The 18343-nt window shown below is 34.0% G+C and overlaps 1 non-coding gene across 1 annotated transcript; it reads right to left on the bottom strand.

Annotated features, from left to right (window-relative positions):
* Positions 1-12636: 12636 nt before the first annotated feature.
* On the bottom strand, positions 12637-12740 carry LOC126007440 (U6 spliceosomal RNA). The gene has a single exon (XR_007495012.1). It is a non-coding gene; the product is annotated as a U6 spliceosomal RNA (small nuclear RNA).
* Between the last annotated feature and the right edge of the window lie 5603 nt (positions 12741-18343).

Below are 18343 nucleotides of genomic sequence, written 5' to 3'. Positions count from 1 at the left end.
GACTAAAAGTACCAGTTAAGAAACACAGAGTGGCTAAATGGTTCAAAAAACTGAATCCAACCTTCTGCTTCCTACAAGAAACACACCTGAATAGTCAGAACAAACATAGACTCAAAATAAAAGGCTGGAGGAAAATCATCCAAGCAAACAACACCCATAAAAAAGCTGGAGTGGCCATACTAATATCAGATGATGCAAACTTTATACTTAGGAAAGTTGTAAGAAACAAAGATGGACATTTTGAATTAATCAAGGGATACATATAGCAGGAAGAAATCACTCTCCTAAACATATAAGCACTGAATGAGGGGCCAGCAAAATATTTAATAAAATTGTTGACAAATCTGAAAAATAGGTATCAATAACAACACAATAATTGTGGGAGACCTCAATACGGGCAATTTGTCAATACTTGACAGGTCAACCAGACTGAAACCCAACAAGAAATATACTAAACGAAAAGAGAAATTGGAAAAATGAGGCTAGTAGATATATACAGAACATTTCACCCCCAGAAGCCTGGATACACATTCTTCTCTGATGTACAATGGGACATTCTCCAGGATAGACCTACATGCTAGCACATAAAACATACCTCCATAATATTAAAAGGACAGAAATTTTGCAGGCTACATTCGCTGACCACAAGGCCCTGAAATTATATGTGAACTACAAAGGGACACAGAAGAAAAAACTTAATAACTGGAAGTTAAACAGCCTAATACTGAATAACCAGTGGGGTCCAAGCTGAATCAAAGAAGAAATCAAAACCTTCCTAGAAACAAATGACAATAGAGGACACAAACTATCAGAACCTATGGGATACAGCAAAAGTGGTACCGAGAGGAAAATTATAGCATTTGCAAGCAACATCAGGGAAAGAAGAAGGGGCGTACCTGAACAGCTTAATGACACAGTTCATAGAATTAGAAAGTACTCAACAAAAGGGCCCAAAAATAGGGGAGACAGAAGGTAATAGCAAAGCTGAGAGCAGAAATCATGAAGTGGGAACCCAAAAAACAATACAAAAGATCAACGAATGCAGAAGTTGATCTTTGAAAAAAGAAAATAAAACAAGATTGATAGACCACTGGCAAAACTAACAAAGAAAGAGAGAGAGAAACTTGATAACTAGTATTAGAAATGAAAAAGGGAGAGATCACTACTGATATGACAGAGATCCAAATGGGTAATCATAAACTACTCTGAGAAACTCTATGCCACTTAAAATGAAACCTGGAACAAATGGATACATTTTCGGAATCTTATAGTCTTACATGTTTGAATGAAGAGGATGTAGCATATATAAACACACCCATCACTATTGAGAAAATTAAGACAGTAATCAAATGTCTTCCCAAAAACAAAAGTCCAGGCCCAGATGTATTTACTAATGAATTCTTTCAAACCCTTTCAAGAGGAACTTTTATCAATCTGGCAAGACTTTTTCATGAAATTGAAAAAACAGGAACACTTCCAAATAGCTTTTATGAAGCCAGCATCACCTTGATACTTAAACCAAACAGAGATGCTACCAAAAAGAAAAATACAGACCAATATTGCTGATGAATACAGATGCAAAGATCCTCAACAAAATCCTGGCAATAGGATTCAATGCCTCATTAAGATGCTACCAAAAAAGAAAATTACAGACCAATATCGCTGATGAATGCAGATGCAAAGATCCTCAACCACAATCCTGGCAAATAGGATTTCAATGCCTCATTAAGCAAGATCATCCAGTTATGATCAAGTAGGTTTCATCCCAGGAATGCAAGGTTGGTTTAACTTTTGTAGATGTATCAAGATAATACACAATATCGACAACAAGAAAATAGAAATCACCATGATTATATCAATAGACACAGAGGAAAGCATTTGATAAGATCCAACACCCATTCTTGACCAAAACTCTCAGCAAGATTGGAATGGAAGGAACTGTTCTCACTATAGTTAAGGCCATCTACCACAAGCCAGAGGCAAATATTGTCCTCAATGGAGAGAGGCCTTTCCTCTAAATCTGGCACAAGACAAGGCTGTCCTTTTTCACCACTCCTATTCAACATAGCACTGGAAGAACTTGCTATAGTGATTAGGCAAGAAAGAGATATCAAGGGAATCCAGATAGGAAAGGAGGAAGTCAAGCTCTGGCTGTTTGCAGATGACATGATACTCTACTTAGAAAACCCTAAAGACTCTATCAAAAAGCCTCTAGAAACAATCGACTCATATAGCAAGGTGGCAGGCTACATAATTAACACACAAAAATCAATGGCCTTTCTATACACCAATAGTAATAAGGAAGAAATGGACATTAAGAAACAACCCCATTTACAATAGTGCCACACAAACTCAAATATCTTGGAATCAACTTGACTAAAAATGTGAAGGACCTATACAAAGGAAAATATAAAACTATGCTCCAAGAAATAAGAGAGGACACACAGAAATGGAAGCACATACCCTGCTCATGGATTGGAAGGATTAACATCATTAAAATGTCAATCCTCCCCAAAGCATTGTACAGATTTAATGCGATCCCTCTAAAGACACCCATGACATTCTTCAAAGAAGTAGATCAGGCACTTTTGAAATTATTTGGAAGAATAAACAGCCTAGAATAGCTAAAGCAATCATTGGGAAAAAGAATATGAGAGGAATTACTTTCCCCAACTTTAAACTGTACTACAAAGCAATAGTTATCAAAAAAGCATGGTATTGGAATAAAGACAGACCCTCAGATCAGTAGAATAGGCTTGAATACTCAGAGAATGTTCCCAGACATACAATCACCTAATTTTTGATAAAGGAACAAGAAATCTAAATAAGCAAAAAAAAAAAAAAAAAAAAAAAAAGCCTCTTCAATAAGTTGCATTGGCACAACTGGCTAGCCACTTATAAAAAATTGAACTTAGACCCCCAGCTAACATCATGTATGAAGGTTAAATCCAAATGGATGAAAGGCCTCTATATCAGACCCGAAACCATAAGATATATAGAACAACACGTAGGTAAAACACTCCAGGACATTGAGACTAAAGGCATCTTCAAAGAGGAAACTGCACTCTCCAAGCAAGTGAAAGCAGAGATTAACAGATGGGAATATATTAAACTGAGAAGCTTCTGCACCTCAAAAGAAAGAGCGCCCAGGATACTAGAGCCCCCACCCACTGAGTGGGAGAAACTATTCAGCCAATACGCATCAGATAAGGGGCTAATCTTCAAAATATACAAGGCACTGACAGAACTTTACAAGAAAAAAACATCAAATCCCATCAAAAAATGGGGAGAAGAAATGAAGAGACACTTTGACAAAGAAGAAATACAAATGGCCAAAAGACACATAAAAAAATGCTCCAAATCACTAATCATCAGGGACATACAAATCAAAACAACTATGAGGTAACACCTCACACCCCAGATATTGGCACACATCACAAAGAATGAGAATAGGCAGTGTTGGTGGGGATGTGGAGAGAAAGGATCTCTTATCCACTGCTGGTGGGAATGCCGTCTAGTTCAACCTTTATGAAAAGCGATATGGAGATTCCTCCAAAAACTAGAAATCAAGTCCCATATGACCCAGCTATACCACTCCTAGGAATATACCCTAGGAACACAAAAATACAATACAAAAATCCCTTCCTTGCACCTATATTCATAGCAGCACTATTTACCATAGCAAGACTCTGGAAAGAGCTAAGATACCCTTCAACTGAAGAATGGCTAAAGAAACTGTGGTACATATACACAATGGAATATTATTCAGCTGTGAAAAGAGATGAAGTCATGAAATTTACCTGTACATGGATGTACATGTAATTTATTATGCTGAGTGAAATAAGTCAGAGAGAGAGAGAGAGAAAGACTCAGAATGGTCTCACTCATCTATGGGTTTTAAGAAAAATGAAAGGGCCTGGAGAGATAGCACAGTGCCGTTTGCTGTGCAAGCAGCTGATCCAGGACCAAAGGTGGTTGGTTCGAATCCTGGTATCCCATATGGTCCTCCGTGCCTGCCAGGAGCTATTTCTGAGCAGACAGCCAGGAGTAACCCCTGAGCACCACTGGGTGTAGCCCAAAAACCATAAAAAAAAAAAAGAAAAATGAAAGACATTCTTGCAATAATAACTTTCAGACACAAAAGAGAAAGGAACTGGAAGTTACAGCTCACCTCATGAAGCTCAGCACAAACAAGGATGGCTTTAGTTAGAGAAATAACTACATTTTGAATTTTCCTAATAATGAGAATGTATGAGGGAAATAGGAAGCCTGTCTAGAGTACAGGCGGGGGTTGGGTGGGGAGGAGGGAAATTTGGGACATTGGTGATGGGAATGTTGCACTGGTGATGGGTGGTGTTTTTTACATGACTGAAACCCAAACACAGTCATGTATGTAATAAAGTTTAAATAAAAAATTTAAAATAAAAGAAAAATGATCTAGCAGTTGTGGAAGTAGGAACCTAACTTCCAGGTCAACACTATATTTCATTTGCAGAGATACTTAGAAGGATGTAAAGGTGACACTAGTATGCTGTGATGGGAGAAAGATAAGATTGCTAAATAATTAATGATCTCAGTTTTTTTATCCCTAAAGTTAGAATGTTCTCAGAAAAAAAGTTCCATTATTAGTTTATTTAATTTTTTGTACTTTTACTTCCTCATATTATGAAATATAACATTTAATAAATAAGCATTTCACATGTTGGTTTCAAGGGGCTATATTTATTAGAGTATTAAAATCATATTTTAGTCATATATCTATAGATGCTATATAATATAAACGTTGGGTAATATTTTACTAAGATTATTGCATTCACCAAGTGAAACTTTTGTCCTTGAAATATGTTTATGCTCATTGTAACAATACTTTTTGTTTTTTTTTGGTTTTGGTTTTTGGGTCACACCTGGCAGTGCTCAGGGGTTATTCCTGGCTCTATGCTCAGAAATCGCCCCTGGCAGGCACAGGGGACCATATGGGATGCCAGGATTCGAGCCATCGACCTTCTGCATGAAAGGCAAACATCTTACCTCCATGCTATCTCTCTGGCCCCAATTGTAACAATTCTTATTTACTTATCTACCTTTGAAACAAAGAAATTAAGATTTTCTATAATATTGTCATTAAATAATCCATAATCTTAAAAAATAATAAATATTTGAGTCTTTTTGTATATTAATTCAATGAACTAAAATTATGCATTATTTTTAGACAGAGGATGTTAAAAATTACTTGTAATCAAATATTTCTTTTGTGTGTGTTTGTGTGTGTGTATGTGTGTGTGTATGTGTGTGTGTGTGGGTTATACTCATCTGTGATCAGGGCTTGTTCCTGATCAAATTTAGGGATCATTCATGATGGTTCTTGAGAGCCATATAGGATGCTGCAGATCAAACCCAAGTTGACTTCTTGCAAGTCAGATTATCTTACCTACTATCATTTCTTTCTAGTCCCTGTAAATAATTTGTTTTTGACTAAAACATTCATTAAATATTAGTGGGTCAGAGTGATACTGCAGCAGGTGGGGCACTTGCCTTTCAATGGTCAATGCATGTTTGATCCCTGACAGGATATATGAGTATCAACCCTTGCTAGAAGTGATCCATGAGTGCAGGTAAGAATCAATCCTTAGAACAACTTGATGTGCCCATCCTTCCACCCTCTGTCAAAAAATATGAAAAGTCCTCGATATGCAAATCTCTACACAATGATGTTTCCTGTGTAACATTAACTCTCTAGTTTGACTGCAACAGAGTACTGTATTTGAATAATTCAGAATATTTAGATAAACAAGATATAGTTTAAAATCAAATACAAAATATTAAAAAAAATCTAAATTTAGATTTTATACACTTGACCAATTAGTGGATTCTCCTGCCCTTCATTTTAGAACATACATTTATAGTATACAAATATATTATATATCACTCCTATTTTTTGCTTTGTTTTGCAGCCACATCCAGCTGTGCTCAGGGATCACTCCTTACTGTTGTGCTGCTAAAGATAAAACACTGGCCAGCTGCCTGCAAAACAATGACCTTTGACACTGTACTATTTCTTGGACTGAATTATTTTTAAAAAATATACCATACATTACACTATATAAATATATCAGTCCTCCAATCCTTTATTCCAGTTACCTATTTTCTTCCTATTATAATTATTAATTCATGCACACATATTTATAAACAGATATATTTCTTCTTTTATGTCCTAGTTCCTCAAAGCTTTTCTTGACCTCTTTAATCACAACTTTAAATTTCTCCCTCACTCTAGATCAGGCTTCCACTTATTTGGCCTTCCACTTCTTTTTCAGAAAAAAAAAATTAGTCAGTGCCCCAAAGGAAATACACTTTCATCAGGAGAACCAACAGAAAAGTGCCCCCAAATTGCACTGGAGGATACAACTATCCCTCATTTCAACACCCTGGAGGGGCTATTGCTCACTTCCCAAAAGTAGAGCAAAGCTGTTAAAATAAAATAGAACCACTGCAGGGAGGAAAGCAGGAAAAGTTTATCTTTCAGAGTTTTAAGTTTAGAGCTGCTGTACAGAGAAAGAAGTTAATTAACACAGAGAAGCGTTTCGATGAGATGTTTTTCTCCCTCCCCTCCACCCAACCACCCAAGGGCAGGCTCCAATTTACGTGTAGCTGGGAAAGGCTGAATACTCTCAATGAAGGAAAATTTTACAGTAAAGTAATCATTAAAGTAGCAAAGCATTTGTCTTTGAGGGGCTTATGTTATTCTTCAGAACTTTAGAAGAATTTGTTTATTTTGAATTCGAGATTTTTTTTTTCCTTTGAGGCAGGAACCCATTAGAGGTGTGAGAAAATGCAAATAAAGAAATACCAGTTCCTGATTTCTGTAAACTACAAATATTGAATTTGAGTCTGAGTCTAAGTTGCAATCATTACCCTACTGGTCCTAGAGTTTCTTGTTAAGCCCCTTAGAAATATGAGGAGGTTTTTTTTTTTGTTTTTTTTTTTGGTGGGGGAGGGACTCTGAGCTAAAGGCTCAGGAATTATTTCTGGTATGGTTTGGGAAACAATGTGTCTGCTAGGTTTGAATCCTCCAAAGCAAGCATCGCAACTACTCTCTCTCCAACCTATCTTTTTCTTAATTTTTGTTTTTGATTTTTTTTTTGGAGGGGAGTCACACCCGGCAGCGCTCAGGGGTTACTCCTGGCTCTATGCTCAGAAATTACTCCTGGCAAGCTCAGGGACCATATGAGATGAGATTCGAACCACCAATCTGCATGAAAGGCAAACGCCCTACCTCCATGCCATCTCTCTGGCCCCTCTCCAACCTATCTTAACCTGTGGGGTCTCTCTTAAATATGGTATTTGTGTTAGAATTGAGGTAAATTTAAAGACATTCAGTTGCTCACAAAGTTGAAGAACTTGTTGATGTGGAGGATGGGTTAAAAAAGAAAAACACATGGTGTTTAGAGAAAAAATTGTTCTCAAAAAAAAAATTAGAAAATTTTATGCAAAAATAAGCAGTCTGAAAGAAATGAAGCCCTAACTATTCCCCCACTCAGATCAAGGATCCTAAAATATTTTGTGTTTATTAACTTGTTTCTAACTTCACTACTTATTTTGGTCTTGTACCTAAATTTTTCTTCTTTAACAAAACCTGTGTATCCAAAACCATAGCTGTGGCACATAGGGGTATTGAGTTGCTGGTATTCTTTTGGTTCAATCTTGCACTGTAATTTTTTTTGTTTTTTTGTTTGTTTGTTTGTTTGTTTTGGGGCCACACCTGGCGTTGCTCAGGGGTTACTCCTGGCTGTCTGCTCAGAAATAGCTCCTGGCAGGCACGGGCGGTGGGGGGGGGGGGGGGGAACCATATGGGACACCGGGATTCGAACCAAACACCTTTGGTCCTGGATTGGCTGCTTGCAAGGCAAACGCTGCTATGCTATCTCTCTGGGCCCGCACTGTAATTTTTAAAGTGATTTTTATAGGTCACTTCTTTGGCTGATGATTTAATTGGGTCTTCACTTTCCTTTCCCTTATTTTTTTGTTTTAGAAAAAACTAAAGCCAGCTTTTCCAGAATGGACCTCTTACACAAAGTCATCTTTCATACTCTTATGTTCCACTGAATTCACTTAGGCCTCCCTTCCACATAGTTACGTTTAGATACGACATTTAATCTTTGTAATTTTTGATGTTTATATACACATATACATAACTATATATACATATAAATATATATATAAATAGTTTGGGGGCCATACCTAATGTTGATTAGGGCTTATGCCTGACTCTGCTCTGGGATCATTTACTCCTGGCAACTCAGGGGACAAACTATGATAACATAATACCAACTAGGTTTGCAGCATGCAACACATGCACTAGCTGCTATAGTACAGGTTTGGCTACATAGAGTATATATAATTTTATGCAATATGTTTGGGTGTTTTCAGCCAATGAATGAGGAGTTTATTATATTTATCTCTCCCACTAGGACTCAACTCCCAATAAGAAAGTTTATAGTATTTACTAGAATATCACCAGTTAATTTTTGAAGCAATCAATTAATAATGTAATCACACATGTGTACTTATGCCTATTGTATAGTAAAGGCCAGTCAAGGTCATCCTTATATTCCCTCTCAAGTCAGGGGCCACATTCTATCAACCTCATCCATGGCAATTGCTGCCTTTCCCTCCTCTTTCTCCTTTTTCTTTCCTTCCTCATAATCTCCATCTTCACCCATTATAGCAAAGTGCCTTCTCAATGAAATTAAAACATAAAAACAGACCCTTTTGTATATCATTATGTACTGGAGTAAGTAGACAAATGAACAAAACAAAAGTATCCATTATTCCTCCAAATAACCTTTTCTGCACTGTAACATGGTTTATGATAAAATAAATTAATCCTTTATTTTATTATTTTCACTTCATGCTATAATTTATAGTGACCTTTATTAAACAATTGAATATTATGCTTTGGAAACAGCCAAAAAAAGAACAGATGAAAGTCAGCAAAGAAGCATATTAATATGAGTAAAAATCTGGTGTTAATTAGGTTATTTAAGTAGGGAAACAATTTGATTTTGCTATAAATATATAGAACACAACTATATTATAATTAAAATACTTTACAGTTAAGGTTTGAAAATGCCAAGTTATTTTGAGTTCATACACATCATTCTTGAAAAAGGACAACACCTTCATTCCATTCTTTTGGCAATTCTTCTTGTCATAATAATTTCACAGAGTTCCTTTATTCTCTTTTCTGAGTGTGATTTCTCTCTGACTGAAATGATAGATTATAGTTTGACAAAAGAATAGTTTTTTCAATAGGTTCCAGGACATTTTAAGAGAAAATTACTTTTATTCCCTCCTTACAAAGAAACTTATAATGTTTGAGATTAAACAAAATGACCTAACAGAAACTATCTCAGCTAAAACTACTAGGTTTGTAATTGAAGAAGTCATATTGCATTGCCAGAATATGATGAGAACAATGATTCAAATATTATTTGAAATTTTCTCTAATAAATTAAATTTATAAAAATACATTTATAAATTATTGGTAAGATATTTATAAAAGGAATTTATTTGTCTTATTAAATTCCCTATTTATACATAGTTTCAATATCATTCAAGACTTATTTTCTTGTTTTTGAAATTAATTCTATATTTGTATAAAAAAAGAGATATGTTTTAAAAGAAAATCATAAAGTAATACATGTCTAATTTAATGGGAATGTAGATCAGCTAGCCAAAATTCTTGAATTTCGATAAAAGGAATATTACAATATGGAGTGAGTATACTAAAATTTAATGGCTTACATATTTAAGAATTATCATTCTGTTATTTGCTCCATTAGTTAAAGTATGACAATGATATTTAGATTTTAAAATGTTTTTGATTAAATGTCATATATATTAGAAATGAAAAGGCACAACCACAATCATATTTGTAACCAAGGTGTTTAAATAAAAATATTAAAAAAATAAAAATATATATTAAATATTTTTATTATGCTTATAAAAAATAAATTCAAAGATAATTATATGTGTTTTCTAATAACATTTACACATTTATTTCAATGAATAAATAGTATGACTAAAGTGTTAGTTTTGCTCCTCAGGACCTTTGAATCCAATTTCTTTCTCAGATATTCAGATATAGAATACGTTCTTGAACAGTTCACGTTAAAGTCTTAGAGAAAGAGTCCTGGGAAATATGTAGAGTCCAACCTTCAGGACCTAAACTTGTCTTTTCTTTTTCTCTTTCAATAAATTTTTATTGTGCTGTCTTTGGATTCATAGTTTTTGTACCCAATTTTCTGAACTATGATACAAAGCAACATTTTTCTACAAGTGCAATCTTCAAGTATGATATAATGAATTCCCTTCTATCTACAACACTCTAAACTTGAGTTAATTGAATATTTAGATACTTAGTCATATTTTCCACTTTATCTTTCTATCTTCCTCCATTTCCCTTATTCCTAGCTCAGTAACTCAATGCTCTGGGTCACACCTGTAATTATCAGAGAATATCCAGAGCTGATCATTGAACCAGGGTTGATCCCTTACATGGCAAGCACTTAAACCAGTATTATTTATTTGTCCCTTCCCAATTTTTAAAATTTCTTTTAGAGACTTTTATCTTTAAAGAACAAAAAGGGGGCCCGGAGAGATAGCACAGCAGCATTTGCCTTGCAAGCAGCCAATCCAGGACCAAAGGTGGTTGGTTCAAATCCCGGTGTCCCATATAGTCCCCCCGTGCCGCCTGCCAGGAGCTTTCTCAGCAGATAGTCAGGAGTAACCCCTGAGCAACGCCGGGTGTGGCTCAAAAATAAAACAAAACAAAAAAACCAAAACCAAAACCAAAACAAAACAAAACAAAAAGAATAAAAAGGTGGATTTGACAATATTTTATCTAATTGGGTAAAGCTAATAAATGTTTGTCTGGTTATTACCTACAGAATTGGTCAATGTGTTTGTTGCAGTTTTAAGTTTTTGTTATAAGTACTGCAAAGATTGTAGAGTGAGCAGGCAGGGTGATTGTTTTTCATGCAACTTAATTGGCTTCATTCACAGCACAAAATATGTTCTCCTGAGAAATACTAAGTATGACCCCCTGAGTGCAGAAACAGGAGTGAGATCTGAACACTGTCCAGTGTGCCCACATCTCAAACAAGATAACAAAAGGTGCCTGTTGCCTAGTAAATTCCATTGAATTTTAGGTTTTGTATTATTATTGTATAATTTATTAAGCGTGTCACCCTCTTAAATTCTACATTTTTTTTGCTTTAACAATTGATTTTTATACTTTATTTCTCTGATTCATTTTATATTCAGTACTAGCAGTTGTATAAATAAATGACTAGGGCCTAGGCAGTAAAGACTGACCTAATTGGAACAATAGTGAAAAAAAAACCCAAAATACAAAAAACCAAAACTTTGACTCTCTGCCAACAATACTCTCATGCGCAGGTAGAGAAAACCTTAAAAATGACTATGTTCTGTTATTATCATCAGATATAAATACCAGTAATTTTGTACCCTGTTACTTATTTAAAACTAATTGCCTCTACTTCCTGATTTTGATTAGTTTTCATCTTTGACCAGGTTTTCTAATAATATTGCATACAATGCCTCTAGAATCTGGTATGTTTCTTCCAATAAATTAATGAATTACAAATACTAGACACCAAAGGGTCAAAAACTATAAGAGCAAAACCAAATTAGAACTAGATGACTATATGCCAGATGCCCCATAGACAACCCTCCACTTCATTTGATGCTCATGATAATACAATGCATTATTAAAATCATGTGAATTCACACAGTGACAGTTTGCAGTTGCCATGGTGATCCGTGGAAGCTCCCAGATAATTTTAGATACTGAATGATGCTTTGTGCTTTGCACAAACCCACCCTATTACCTGAAACTGATTCATATTTTGTCCTTTACTAATTTTACCCATGTTTTTACCTTTGTAACTAAAAATTTTGTGTTGATGTAGTGCTACTATGTCTAGAATATGTGCTTGGATTCAAACTCTTTTTTTAAAAAAAATTTTATTTATTTATTTATTTATTTATTTATTTATTTTTTATGGTGCACAGGACTTACCTCTGGATATGTGCTCAGGGATTACTTTTGCTCAGGGCAATATATGGTGCCAGGGACTAAACAAGGGCATATGGCATACAAACAAATGCCTTAACATCTATCTGTACTGCTTCTCTAGCTCTGCACTCAAAACTCTTTATATGTGTACTCTAGATTTTAGTAAACTGACTCTTATTTGCAAACAATGCTACTCTTTCTAGAATATGCCCACATATTGTTGACTAAGTGTTTATTTTTCCATTACTTTTTTATTTGTTTGGGATACAACTGAGAGTTCTCAGAGGCTCCACCAAGCTTAGCACTTAGGATTTGCTTCTCCTGGTGCTTGTCCTCAGGTGTTATACATGTCTTCCTGTATGACACACAAGTATATCTGTCCATTTGGGTTATCTCCCTGGCCTTTGAATACTTGTATTCAATTGTACTCTATACCTGTGAGTATTTGTATTTCATTTGAGCAGTTTGACTTTATCAATGATGTGCTCTTTTTAGGTTATCTCTGCATTATGATTCTTGAGTGTTTTTTTTTTTTTGTAAATATGGAACACTTCACAAATTTGCGTGTCATTCTTGCGCAGGGGCCATGCTAATCTCTGTATAGTTCCAATTTTAGTATATGTGCTGCCGAAGCGAGGACTTGAGTGTTTTGTTTTACTTTAACAAATTGATATCTATACTTTATTTCTCTAATTCATTCCATAATTTTTTTCCGTAGCAAAGAAGTCAAAGTAGGGACCAGAGAGGTGGTGCATGTAGTGGCACAAGCAGTGAGGTGTCTGCCTTGCCCGTGCTAGCCAGGACGGACCGATGTTCAATCCCCTGGAGTCCCATATGGTCCCCCAAGCCAGGAGCTATTTCTGAGAGCATAGCCAGGAGTAACCCCTAAGCATCACCGGATGTGGCCCAAAAACAAAAACAAACAAAACTAACAGAAAACGAAGTCAAAGTAGTGAAGGCTCTTACAGAGATTTCTGACCCAACATTTCTACAAAGCCTTTCATCAACAATCAGCAGATATGCCTGTTTTATTCTGGATAATATCATGGTATTCTAGTTTTCATTTAATAATATTGTACTATGATTTTTGTTCATTTCTCCCTTTATAAATTTCATCTTTCTTTCTTTCTTTCTTTCTTTCTTTCTTTCTTTCTTTCTTTCTTTCTTTCTTTCTTTCTTTCTTTCTTTCTTTCTTTCTTTCTTTCTTTCTTTCTTTCTTTCTTTCTTTCTTTCTTTCTTTCTTTCTTTCTTTCTTTCTTTCTTTCTTTCTTTCTTTCTTTCTTTCTTTCTTTCTTTCTTTCTTTCTTTCTTTCTTTCTTTCCTCTTTCTCTCTTTCTTTCTCTCTTTCTCTCTCTCTCTTTCTCTCTCTCCCTCCTCCCTCCTTCCCTCCCTCCCTCCTTCCCTCCTTCCTTCCTTCCTTCCTTCCTTCCTTCCTTCCTTCCTTCCTTCCTTCCTTCCTTCCTTCCTTCCTTCCTTCCTTCCTTCCTTCCTTCCTTCCTTCCTTCCTTCCTTCCTTCCTTCCTTCCTTCCTTCCTTCCTTCCTTCCTTCCTTCTTTCCTTCCTTCCTTCTTTCCAAGAAAAACGCCCTACCTCCATGCTATCTCTCCGGCCCCCTTCATTATCTTTTCTATAAAGGGACCATTAAGGCAGTGCTTAAGCAGGCCCAGGGGACCCGTCAGCGTTTTCAGCTAACTGGATCAGTGATTCAACGCAAAGACTAAAGCAATGGTGCTTGGGAACAAGGATTGCCCAGGCTACATCTGGTGGTGCTCAAGAACTCCTGGCTGCATCTGCAATGCTCAGGGAACCATCTGGTGTCAGGAATTGGATCTGGCTCATGTACATACTGGCATGTGCCCTAACCACTGTACTATTTCTCAACCCTCTTAAATTCTTAAAATTGTGATAGCAATATTTCACAAGCATAGGTGACCTACTTTATTTTCAAGGAGTTTCCCAGGAGCAGGAGTTATAGTATAGTTTGTAAGGTTATTGTCTTGCATGCAGTTGACCTGGGTTTGAGTGTCATCACCCTTTATGGTCCTGAACTCAGGTATTACTTGCTATGATTGGTGGACTATTTCTGGTGTCAACTGGGTTGACTGAATGCAAGCAAGACAAGAAACTTACCTTTTGTACTATCTCTCTTGCCTCCTGCTATTTTCTTACTTGAAGATCTTATAACTCACAGCATTCATTTTCTGTGGGTTACTTTTTAACTTGCTCAGGATCCCTGAAAAGGCATGTGAACTCTTAAAAACTTTTTCTGGGTTCATCAATTCTTTTTCAATTTTGAAAATAATCTTAATAACAAATTAAATTTCTCTGGAGTCTGGCTTCTCAGCAGCTCCAATTCATGTACATTTATTTTCTTTTCTTCCCTCCACCCATTCATGTACTTTTAAATTTTCATCGGGTTTGTTTGGTTCAGATACCTCCTTATTTTCTAAAGTCCAGTTGTATTAAAATAGAATACTATAGCTTTTAATTTAATAATTTATATTGGAATGATAGTTAATTGATTTTTATTATTTTAATAAAAACCATCAGGTATGTAAGATTTGAAAACTCAAATTATTGAAAACTCAAAGTATTGACTCTAAGAGTTAGGAAAATCCAAACTTCTTTTTCTAATTTACTCAAAGCTGACAAAAAAACATTATTGCAAAATTTTAATGTAATTATAAAAATTATGGTTAACATAAAAATAGAATTGTAAAATATAGAATTTTAAGTGATGAAAATATATTTTTGCAGCAGTATGGGAAATTTACACCAAACATATTGTATAAAACTAAACATTCATTTTAGATTTTCTTTCAAAATAAAAATGTACTATTATACTTAATGTAATATTTATGATCTTATATTGAAAATTATAATGATTACTATAAATTCACATATAATATAAATTACTAGATAAATTAATATATAATATAAATTACTGGATAAATTACTAGAAAGGTAAGAGAAATAATTTTATGATGTATCTAAAATTTGTTTGTAATTAAATTAATGTTTTAATTAATAGTATTAAATTTCCAACATTAGGAATAATGAGATGATTATGATAAAATAATTATATAAACAAGTCATAAGTATTTGTGGTCTCTATTTTGTAATATCTAATTTTACCAAAATTTGAGATTTGAATGAAGATTGTATGACTTAATATACAAAAATTCTTTATTGCTAATGTGGGTACATACTACTACTTCCGTTAATTTTGTTTGTGATTTTGTATTTAGGTGATGATATAGAATGTATTTTTTTATTTTTATTATTTTAGAATGTATTTAAAGTGAGTACAGCTGGGTTATTTAACGTGTTTGAAAATTTTTTGTACATTTAGAAGTTTAAAAGTTTAAAAGTTCTTATTCATTTAAATTTTAAGCAGTGCATATATATGTATATTATTATAAACACAGGTATAATTTTATTAAATTTTTACTACATGGAAAATATATTCTGAATAGCCAAATTTTCTATATAATAGAATACAGAAAATTCAGTACATTTTGCAGATCAGAAGCACATATTCTCATTAATTTCAAGAAAGACATTTTAAGTAATACATTTATCTATCCATAACTAACTGAGGCATGACATCAGGATAATTAAGCTTTCTAGGACTTTTCCCAAAGTACAAGACTTACTTTAAATTTATTATGGTATAAATAAATGTATTATTATTTAACAAAATGAACTGTTATATATTGGTTACTATTTAAAGTGAAATAATATCCTGTTACTCCAAACTTAAAGTAGCATAAATAGGAACAGGTCAAATTGTATTTAATTAATAAGACACTGTCTAAATTTATTCTTCTGTGAAATAATTCTCATCATATATTAAAAATTAAAATAAATATTATATTACAAATAAGTATTATGAAGGTAATATTTTCAATTTAATTACTATTAAATAGCAGTGAATGTGTCAAATTTTCTATTTTTTAAAAAACCTTTAAAACTATAGAATTACTATGCCTATTATTTTTAGAAATATTTACATAAAAATTAAATAACTGAAATATATATTATGAAATTATCACTAACTCTTAGTTAAATCATGTTTAAGGAACACTCATATACCTTCAATAAACAATAATTTTGTACATGCATTTCTTATGAGTAATGTAAAAACTTCCAAAATTTTATTAAAAATATTGTTACTCTAGTTAAGTAAAATGAAAACTAAAAATTTATTTGTTGTTTGTTGAGAGTTTAAATTCAAAAGAACTTTCTTCTATTTAGAAGAGTTCTGTTAGAGTTAGTAAGTGAATCTACATGGAAGTCATGTTCAAGATTAGAGAAAAGAGTAGCATTTGGGCTGGTTTCCTAGAGTCTGTACAAAAGTCATATGTATGAATATCCATGATTTGCAATATGAAAGTAGAGAAAGTCAGACTCTTACTTTCAATATCTTAATTACATATATTGTATTTCACATCATAACATATTATAATAAAATTTATTTTTAGGATATAAAAAACAAGAAAGCATTTGCTTCTATCTCTTTTCTGGTTATTATTATTTTTTGAATTTGTATTGTGGTCGAAGTGAATTACAATTCTCTCACAGTAATACATTTGAGGCACATAGTGACGATGAGTGAGGGTCATTCCCACCAATGTTGTCCTCCCTTCACTCTTGTTCCAGCATGCATCCAATATCTCCCTCCTTTATCCCCATTATGATAGTGCAACTATTCCCCCCTTGTACAGTTTATTGTAGATTTAATATCGATTCTGATGTTGTTGACTTTGGATTTGGTATTCATGTCTGATCAGTTTTTATTTCCACCAAATGAATACACAACTGTCTGGTCTTGGTACCATCAGGAGAAGAAGGAAAAAAAGGCAAACAAAAAGGGGAAAAGCTAGGAGAAGTTTATCTAGGTGTTATAAATATCCATTTAAAAGAAGGAAGAGAAAAAAAAGAGAAAGTAGTAAAACAAGACGAAATAGAAACAAAAAACAGGGAGTATAAGAAGATTTGAGGTAATTTCTTTGACGTACAAATTATGAACTACTTGTTGTATTTCCCATTCTATACCTAACTTACAGGACTGCCTGGAGGAAAAAATGTTGTTAGCATTATAAATTAGGAGACTGACAAATAGAAATATATGTATACATTTGTTTAAAAATAAGGTATCTGGAATCAGACAATAGAAATATAGTGAAGGTTTTAGAAAACAGAAGAGGCAAAGTATGAAAGATAGCCATTCCCTTTAAAGACTCACCCCAGAAAGTTGCAGTGCTCATTTAAAATTCTTATTGACCAAAAATTAATGATAGGTGTTGATAGTGACTAGATGAAGAAAATAATTTAGATGAGTGCTTAGTTAGACAAAGAGAGAAGTTTTTGAAATTGAGAAATCCATAATTGAAGCATCCTTCAGATTATTAATAGTAAAATAATAGAGGTTAGAAAGAAAACAATGTGTCCGGTCCAAATTAGGATGATCAAGATATAAATAAGTTGGTATCAGAGACAAGGAGAATGAGTAGCAAAGGCTAAGGTTTTGATACAAAACATGAAAGCTGTAGGTTGTCAGGAAAGATAATGTCATGGATAAGCCGAAGAGAAAGTAAGGGTGTACTTACCAACACACTTGGCATGAGAAAGGAAGATAATGGGGTCCCTAGATAGCAGTGGCACCAGAATAGCTATATCTATTACATGGAGAAATTTACCACAGTATTCAGAGAATAAACTTGGCAAAAAAATTTGTTGACAATGGGCCATTAGTTCCAGAGTGCACAGTACAAGATTTCAGTACTGGGAGTATTCAGTTGGATATTAGAGCAGAAAATTGGATATGATTAGTTTTAGGGGAATTCAAGGGTATTATTTTGTGACAGAAATCTGGAATTTCTCTCTCTCTCTCTCTCTCTCTCTCTCTCTGTCTCTGTCTTTCTCTCTGTCTGTCTCTCTCTCTCTCTCTCCCCGTGCTGTATTAGTTTACTTTTTTAAAGCAAACTTACTACCAGGCAGTTTAAAATAACAGAAATTTATTGACAGTTATAGTTTTGGAAGAGTAAGTCTAAAGTCAATATTTCATTAAGACTTCACTTCTTTTTCTTATCTCTTCTAGTTTTGGGGCATGTGATAATAAACCTTGATATTCCAAGACCTCTAGATCTATCACCATGTCACACAGTCATTTCTACCTGTGTTTACATATTAGCTTTTCTTTGTGTATATCTCCATATTTAAAATTTTCTATTATAAAGA

This window comes from Suncus etruscus, chromosome 4 (genome assembly GCF_024139225.1).
Source record: "Suncus etruscus isolate mSunEtr1 chromosome 4, mSunEtr1.pri.cur, whole genome shotgun sequence".
In the NCBI taxonomy this organism is placed as follows: domain Eukaryota; kingdom Metazoa; phylum Chordata; class Mammalia; order Eulipotyphla; family Soricidae; genus Suncus; species Suncus etruscus.
The sequence above is the reverse complement of the archived record's forward strand: the minus strand, read 5'-3'. Positions and strand labels throughout refer to the sequence as shown.